The sequence below is a fragment of the Rhipicephalus microplus genome, chromosome 6 (genome assembly GCF_043290135.1).
Source record: "Rhipicephalus microplus isolate Deutch F79 chromosome 6, USDA_Rmic, whole genome shotgun sequence".
Taxonomy (NCBI): Eukaryota; Metazoa; Arthropoda; class Arachnida; order Ixodida; family Ixodidae; genus Rhipicephalus; species Rhipicephalus microplus.
In genome coordinates, this window is record NC_134705.1 from 4,793,496 (window position 1) to 4,802,047 (window position 8,552).

At 41.9% G+C, this 8,552-nt stretch overlaps 2 non-coding genes across 2 annotated transcripts; both read right to left on the reverse strand.

Annotated features, from left to right (window-relative positions):
- Positions 1 to 3,543: 3,543 nt before the first annotated feature.
- On the reverse strand, positions 3,544 to 3,616 carry TRNAK-CUU (transfer RNA lysine (anticodon CUU)). The gene has a single exon. It is a non-coding gene; the product is annotated as a tRNA-Lys (tRNA).
- A 4,016-nt stretch (positions 3,617 to 7,632) lies between these two features.
- Positions 7,633 to 7,705, reverse strand: TRNAK-CUU (transfer RNA lysine (anticodon CUU)). The gene has a single exon. It is a non-coding gene; the product is annotated as a tRNA-Lys (tRNA).
- Between the last annotated feature and the right edge of the window lie 847 nt (positions 7,706 to 8,552).

The following is an 8,552-nucleotide window of genomic DNA, read 5'->3' on the forward strand; positions in this document are numbered from 1 at the left end:
CACTTTTTTGGGTTTATATGTGAGTTTAGAAGTAAGAGTGACAGTCAGCGCCATCTATAGTCGAAACGACGAGTGGGAAAACACTCTTATGCGCTTGTTTGGCGTCACGCAGCACGTGAACCTATAATGAGCGGGCAGCTGATTAATTGTCCCTCTTATACAACCTAAACACAGCAAGTCTGCCATTACAAGACCCTCGTTCAATGAAATAAGAGAAAGAAGTGTATACCTAAGGGCTCGTTTTTCCGTGTTTTAACACAATATAATGAGATCTAACAGACAGTAATGCCATGGAATGTACACGCGAAGTTTTTAGAACCACTTGAATGTAAATAAGAAGAAAGAAAAGTGGATGAAAGAATAACGAGCCGTGAGCAGGAATCTAACCTGCGACCTTCGAATAATGCGTTCGATGCTCTAACCACTGAGCTACCACAGCGGCCTTTTCTCCTTCCACTTTTTTGTGTTGATATGTGAATTTAGAAGTAGGAGTGACAGTCAGCGCCATCTAAAATCCAAACGACGAGTGTGAAAACTCTTATGCGTATGTTTGGCGTCACGTAGCACGTGAACCTATTATGAGCGGGCAGCTGATTAATTGTCCATCTTATACAACCTAAACACAGCAAGTCTGCCATTACGAGACCCTCGTTCAATGAAATAAGGGAAAGAAGTGTGTACCTAAGAGCTTGTTTTTCCGTGTTTTAACACAATATTAATGAGATCTAACAGACAGTAATGCCAAAGAATGTACACGGGAAGTTATTTGAACCAATTGAATATAAATAAGAAGAAAGAAAAGTGGATGAAAGAATAACCAGCCATGAGCAGGAAACAAACCCTCGACCTTCGAATAACGCGTTCGATGCTCTAACCACTAAGCTGCCAGAGCGGCCTTCCCTCCATCCACTTTTTTGGGTTTATATGTGAATTTAGAAGTAGGAGTGGCAGTCAGTGCCATCTATAATCCAAACAATGAGTGTGAAAACACTCTTATGTGCATGTTTGGCGTCACGTAGCAGGTGAACTTATTATGAGCGGGCAGCTAAGTAATTGTCGCTCTTATACAACCTAAACACAGCAAGTCTGCCATTACGAGACCCTCGTTCAATGAAATAAAAGAAAGAAGTGTGTACCTAAGAGCTTGTTTTTCCGTGTTTTAACACAATAATAATGAGATCTAACAGACAGTAATGCCAAGGAATGTACACGGGAAGGTATTTGAACCAATTGAATGTAAATAAGAAGAAAGAAAAGTAGATGAAAGAATAACCAGCCGTGAGCAGGAATCGAACCTACGACCTTCGAATAACGCGTTAGATGCTCTAGCCACTGAGCTACCACAGCGGCCTTCCCTCTATCCACGTTTTTGGGTTTATATGTGAATTTAAAAGTAGGAGTGACAGTCAGCGCCACCTATATTTCAAACGACGAGTGTGAAAACACTCTTATGCGCATGTTTGGCGTCAAGTAGCACGTGAACTTATTATGAGCGGGCAGCTGATTAATTGTCCCTCTTATACAACCTAAACACAGCAAGTCTGCCATTACGAGACCCTCGTTCAATGAAATAAGGGAAAGAAGTGTATACATAAGGGGTCGTTTTTCCGTGTTTTAACACAATAATAATGAGATCTAACAGACAGCAAAGCCAAGGAATGTACACGGGAAGTTATTAGAACCAATTGAATGTAAATAAGAAGAAAGAAAAGTGGATGAAAGAATAACGAGCCGTGAGCAGGAATCGAACCTGCGACCTTCGAATAACGCGTTCGATGCTCTAACCACTGAGCTACCACAGCGGCCTTTTCTCCATCCACTTTTTTGTGTTTATATGTGAATTTGGAAGTAGGAGTGACAGTCGGCGCCATCTAAAATCCAAACGACGAGTGCGTAAACACTCTTATGCGTATGTTTGGCATCACGTAGCACGTGAACCTATTATGAGCGGGCAGCTGATTAATTGTCCATCTTATACAACCTAAACACAGCAAGTCTGCCATTACGAGACCCTCGTTCAATGAAATAAGGGAAAGAAGTGTATGCCTAAGGGCTCGTTTTTCCGCGTTTTAACACAATAATAATAAGATCTAACAGACAGTATTGCCAAGGAATGTACACGGGAAGTTATTAGAACCAATTGAATATAAATAAGAAGAAAAAAAAGTGGATGAAGGAATAAGCAGCCGTGAGCAGGAATCGAGCCTACGGCCTTCGAATAACGTGTTCGATGCTCTAACCACTGAGCTACCACAGCGGCCTTTCCTCCATCCACTTTTTTGGGTTTATATGTGAATTTAGAAGTAGGAGTGACAGTAGGCGCCATCTATAATCCAAACGACGAGGGTGAAAACACTCTTATGCGCATGTTTGGCATCACGTAGCACGTGAACTTATTGTGAGTGGGCAGCTGATGAATTGTCCCTCTTATACAACCTAAGCACAGCAAGTCTGCCATTACGAGACCCTCGTTCAATGAAATAAGAGAAAGAAGTGTATACCTAAGGGCTCGTTTTTCCGTGTTTTAACACAATATAATGTGATCTAACAGACAGTAATGCCATGGAATGTACACGGGAAGTTATTAGAACCAATTGAATGTAAATAAGAAGAAAGAAAAGTGGATGAAAGAATAACGAGCTGTGAGCAGGAATCGAACCTACGACCTTCGAATAACGCGTTCGATGCTCTAACCACTGAGCTACCAAAGCGGCCTTCCCTCCATCCACTTTTTTGTGTTTATATGTGAATTTAGAAGTAGGAGTGACAGTCAGCGCCTTCTAAAATCCAAACGACGAGTGTGAAAACACTCTTATGCGTAAGTTTGGCGTCACGTAGCACGTGAACCTATTATGAGCGGGCAGCTGATTAATTGTCCATCTTATACAACCTAAACACAGCAAGTCTGCCATTACGAGACCCTCGTTCAATGAAATAAGGGAAAGAAGTGTGTACCTAAGAGCTTGTTTTTCCGTGTTTTAACACAATATTAATGAGATCTAACAGACAGTAATGCCAAGGAATGTACACGGGAAGGTATTTTAACCAATTGAATATAAATAAGAAGAAAAGTGGATGAAAGAATAACCAGCCGTGAGCAGGAATTGAACCCTCGACCTTCGAATAGTGCGTTCGATGCTCTAACCACTAAGCTGCCAGAGCGGCCTTCCCTCCATCCACTTTTTTGGGTTTATATGTGAATTTAGAATTAGGAGTGGCAGTCAGCGCCATCTATAATCCAAAAGATGAGTGTGAAACACTCTTATGCGCATGTTTGGCGTCACGTAGCAGGTGAACTTATTATGAGCGGGCAGCTGAGTAATTGTCGCTCTTATACAACCTAAACACAGCAAGTCTGCCATTATGAGACCCTCGTTCAATGAAATAAAAGAAAGAAGTGTATACCTAAGGGCTCGTTTTTCCGTGTTTTAACACAATATTAATGAGATCTAACAGACAGTAAAGCCAAGGAATGTACACGGGAAGTTATTAGAACCAATTGAATGTAAATAAGAAGAAAGAAAAGTGGATGAAAGAATAACCAGCCGTGAGCAGGAATCGAACCTACGACCTTCGAATAAAGCGTTCGATGCTCTAGCCACTGAGCTACCACAGCGGCCTTCCCTCCATCCACGTTTTTGGGTTTATATGTGAATTTAGAAGTAGGAGTGACCGTCAGCGCCATCTATATTTGAAACGACGAGTGTGAAAACACTCTTATGCGCATGTTTGGCGTCACGCAGCACGTGAACTTATTATGAGCGGGCAGCTGATTAATTGTCCCTCTTATACAACCTAAACACAACAAGTCTGCCATTACGAGACCCTCGTTCAATGAAATAAGGGAAAGAAGTGCATGCCTAAGGGCTCGTTTTTCCGTATTTTAACACAATAATAATGAGATCTAACAGACAGTAATGCCAAGGAATGTACACGGGAAGTTATTAGAACCAATTGAATGTAAATAAGAAGAAAGAAAAGTGGATGAAGGAATAAGCAGCCGTGAGCAGGAATCGAACCTACGACTTTCGAATAACGCGTTCGATGCTCTAGCCACTGAGCTACCACAGCGGCCTTCCCTCCATCCACTTTTTTGGGTTTATATGTGAGTTTAGAAGTAAGAGTGACAGTCAGCGCCATCTATAGTCGAAACGACGAGTGGGAACACACTCTTATGCGCTTGTTTGGCGTCACGCAGCACGTGAACCTATAATGAGCGGGCAGCTGATTAATTGTCCCTCTTATACAACCTAAACACAGCAAGTCTGCCATTACGAGACCCTCGTTCAATGAAATAAGGGAAAGACGTGTATGCCTAAGGGCTCGTTTTTCCGTGTTTTAACACAATAATAATGAGATCTAACAGACAGTAATGCCAAGGAATGTACACGGGAAGTTATTAAAACCGATTGAATGTAAATAAGAAGAAAAAAAGTGGATAAAAGAATAACCAGCCATGAGCAGGAATCGAATTTCCGACCTTCGAATAACGCGTTCGATGCTCTAACCACTAAGCTGCCACAGCGGCCTTCCCTCCACCCACTTTTTTGGGTTTATATGTGAATTTGGAAGTAGGAGTGACAATCAGCGCCATCTATAGTCCAAACGACGAGTGTGAAAACACTCTTATGCGCATGTTTGGCATCACGTAGCACGTGAACTTATTATGAGTGGGCAGCTGATTATTTGTCTCTCTTATACAACCTAAACACAGTAAGTGTGCCATTACGAGACCCTCGTTCAATGAAATAAGGGAAAGAAGTGTATGCCTAAGGGCTCGTTTTTCCGTGTTTTAACACAATAATAATGAGATCTAACAGACAGTAATGCCAAGGAATGTACACGGGAAGTTATTAGAACCAATTGAATGTAAATAAGAAGAAAGAAAAGTGAATGAAGGAATAAGCAGCCGTGAGCAGGAATCGAACCTACGACCTTCGAATAACGCGTTCGATGCTCTAGCCACTGAGCTACCACAGCGGCCTTCCCTCCATCCACTTTTTTGGGTTTATATGTGAGTTTAGAAGTAAGAGTGACAGTCAGCGCCATCTATAGTCGAAACGACGAGTGGGAACACACTCTTATGCGCTTGTTTGGCGTCACGCAGCACGTGAACCTATAATGAGCGGGCAGCTGATTAATTGTCCCTCTTATACAACCTAACCACAGCAAGTCTGCCATTACGAGACCCTCGTTCAATGAAATAAAAGAAAGAAGTGTATACCTAAGGGCTCGTTTTTCCGTGTTTTTACACAATAATAATGAGATCTAAAAGACAGTAATGCCAAGGAATGTACACGGGAAGTTATTAAAACCAATTGAATGTAAATAAGAAGAAAGAAAAGTAGATGAAAGAATAACCAGCCGTGAGCAGGAATCGAACCTACGACCTTCGAATAACGCGTTCGATGCTCTAGCCACTGAGCTACCACAGCGGCCTTCCCTCCATCCACGTTTTTGGGTTTATATGTGAATTTAAAAGTAGGAGTGACAGTCAGCGCCATCTATATTTCAAACGACGAGTGTGAAAACACTCCTATGCGCATGTTTGGCGTCACGTAGCACGTGAACTTATTATGAGCGGGCAGCTGATTAATTGTCCCTCTTATACAACCTAAACACAGCAAGTCTGCCATTACGAGACCCTCGTTCAATGAAATAAGGGAAAGAAGTGTATACATAAGGGGTCGTTTTTCCGTGTTTTAACACAATAATAATGAGATCTAACAGACAGTAAAGCCAAGGAATGTACACGGGAAGTTATTAGAACCAATTGAATGTAAATAAGAAGAAAGAAAAGTGGATGAAAGAATAACCAGCCGTGAGCAGGAATTGAACCTACGACCTTCGAATAACGCGTTCGATGCTCTAGCCACTGAGCTACCACAGCGGCCTTCCCTCCATCCACTTTTTTGGGCTCATATGTGAATTTAGAAGTAGGAGTGACAGTCAGCGCCATCTATAATTCAAACGACGAGTGTGAAAACACTCTTAGGCGCATGTTTGGCATCACGTAGCACGTGAACTTATTGTGCGTGGGCAGCTGATGAATTGTCCTTCTTATACAACTTAAACACAGCAAGTCTGCCATTACGAGACCCTCGTTCAATGAAATAAGGAAAAGAAATGTATACCTAAGGGCTCGTTTTTCCGTGTTTTAACACAATATTAATGAGATCTAACAGACAGTAATGCCAAGGAATGTACACGGGAAGTTATTTGAACCAATTGAATATAAATAAGAAGAAAGAAAAGTGGATGAAAGAATAACCAGACATGAGCAGGAATCGAACCCTCGACCTTCGAATAACGCATTCGATGCTCTAACCACTAAGCTGCCAGAGCGGCCTTCCCTCCATCCACTTTTTTGGGTTTATATGTGAATTTAGAAGAAGGAGTGGCAGTCAGCGCCATCTATAATCCAAACAATGAGTGTGAAAACACCATTATGCGCATGTTTGGCGTCCCGTAGCAGGTGAACTTATTATGAGCGGGCAGCTGAGTAATTGTCGCTCTTATACAACCTAAACACAGCAAGTCTGCCATTACGAGACCCTCGTTCAATGAAATAAAAGAAAGAAGTGTATACCTAAGGGCTCGTTTTTCCGTGTTTTACCACAATAATAATGAGATATAACAGACAGTAACGCCAAGGAATGTACACGGGAAGTTATTAGAACCAATTGAATGTAAATAAGAAGAAAGAAAAGTAGATGAAAGAATAACCAGCCGTGAGCAGGAATCGAACCTACGACCTTCGAATAACGCGTTCGATGCTCTAGCCACTGAGCTACCACAGCGGCCTTCCCTCCATCCACTTTTTTGGGCTCATATGTGAATATAGAAGTAGGAGTGACAGTCAGCGCCATCTATAATTCAAACGACGAGTGTGAAAACATTCTTATGCGCATGTTTGGCGTCACGTAGCACGTGAACTTATTATGAGCGGGCAGCTGAATAATTGTCCCTCTTATACAACCTAAACACAGCAAGTCTGCCATTACGAGACCCTCGTTCAATGAAATAAGGGAAAGAAGTGTATGCTTAAGGGCTCGTTTTTCCGTGTTTTAACACAATATTAATGAGATCTAACAGACAGTAATGCCAAGGAATGTACACGGGAAGGTATTTTAACCAATTGAATATAAATAAGAAGAAAAGTGGATGAAAGAATAACCAGCCGTGAGCAGGAATTGAACCCTCGACCTTCGAATAATGCGTTCGATGCTCTAACCACTAAGCTGCCAGAGCGGCCTTCCCTCCATCCACTTTTTTGGGTTTATATGTGAATTTAGAATTAGGAGTGGCAGTCAGCGCCATCTATAATCCAAAAGATGAGTGTGAAACACTCTTATGCGCATGTTTGGCGTCACGTAGCAGGTGAACTTATTATGAGCGGGCAGCTGAGTAATTGTCGCTCTTATACAACCTAAACACAGCAAGTCTGCCATTATGAGACCCTCGTTCAATGAAATAAAAGAAAGAAGTGTATACCTAAGGGCTCGTTTTTCCGTGTTTTAACACAATATTAATGAGATCTAACAGACAGTAAAGCCAAGGAATGTACACGGGAAGTTATTAGAACCAATTGAATGTAAATAAGAAGAAAGAAAAGTGGATGAAAGAATAACCAGCCGTGAGCAGGAATCGAACCTACGACCTTCGAATAAAGCGTTCGATGCTCTAGCCACTGAGCTACCACAGCGGCCTTCCCTCCATCCACGTTTTTGGGTTTATATGTGAATTTAGAAGTAGGAGTGACCGTCAGCGCCATCTATATTTCAAACGACGAGTGTGAAAACACTCTTATGCGCATGTTTGGCGTCACGCAGCACGTGAACTTATTATGAGCGGGCAGCTGATTAATTGTCCCTCTTATACAACCTAAACACAACAAGTCTGCCATTACGAGACCCTCGTTCAATGAAATAAGGGAAAGAAGTGCATGCCTAAGGGCTCGTTTTTCCGTATTTTAACACAATAATAATGAGATCTAACAGACAGTAATGCCAAGGAATGTACACGGGAAGTTATTAGAACCAATTGAATGTAAATAAGAAGAAAGAAAAGTGGATGAAGGAATAAGCAGCCGTGAGCAGGAATCGAACCTACGACCTTCGAATAACGCGTTCGATGCTCTAGCCACTGAGCTACCACAGCGGCCTTCCCTCCATCCACTTTTTTGGGTTTATATGTGAGTTTAGAAGTAAGAGTGACAGTCAGCGCCATCTATAGTCGAAACGACGAGTGGGAACACACTCTTATGCCCTTGTTTGGCGTCACGCAGCACGTGAACCTATAATGAGCGGGCAGCTGAAAAATTGTCCCTCTTATACAACCTAAACACAGCAAGTCTGCCATTACGAGACCCTCGTTCAATGAAATAAGGGAAAGACGTGTATGCCTAAGGGCTCGTTTTTCCGTGTTTTAACACAATAATAATGAGATCTAACAGACAGTAATGCCAAGGAATGTACACGGGAAGTTATTAAAACCGATTGAATGTAAATAAGAAGAAAAAAAGTGGATAAAAGAATAACCAGCCATGAGCA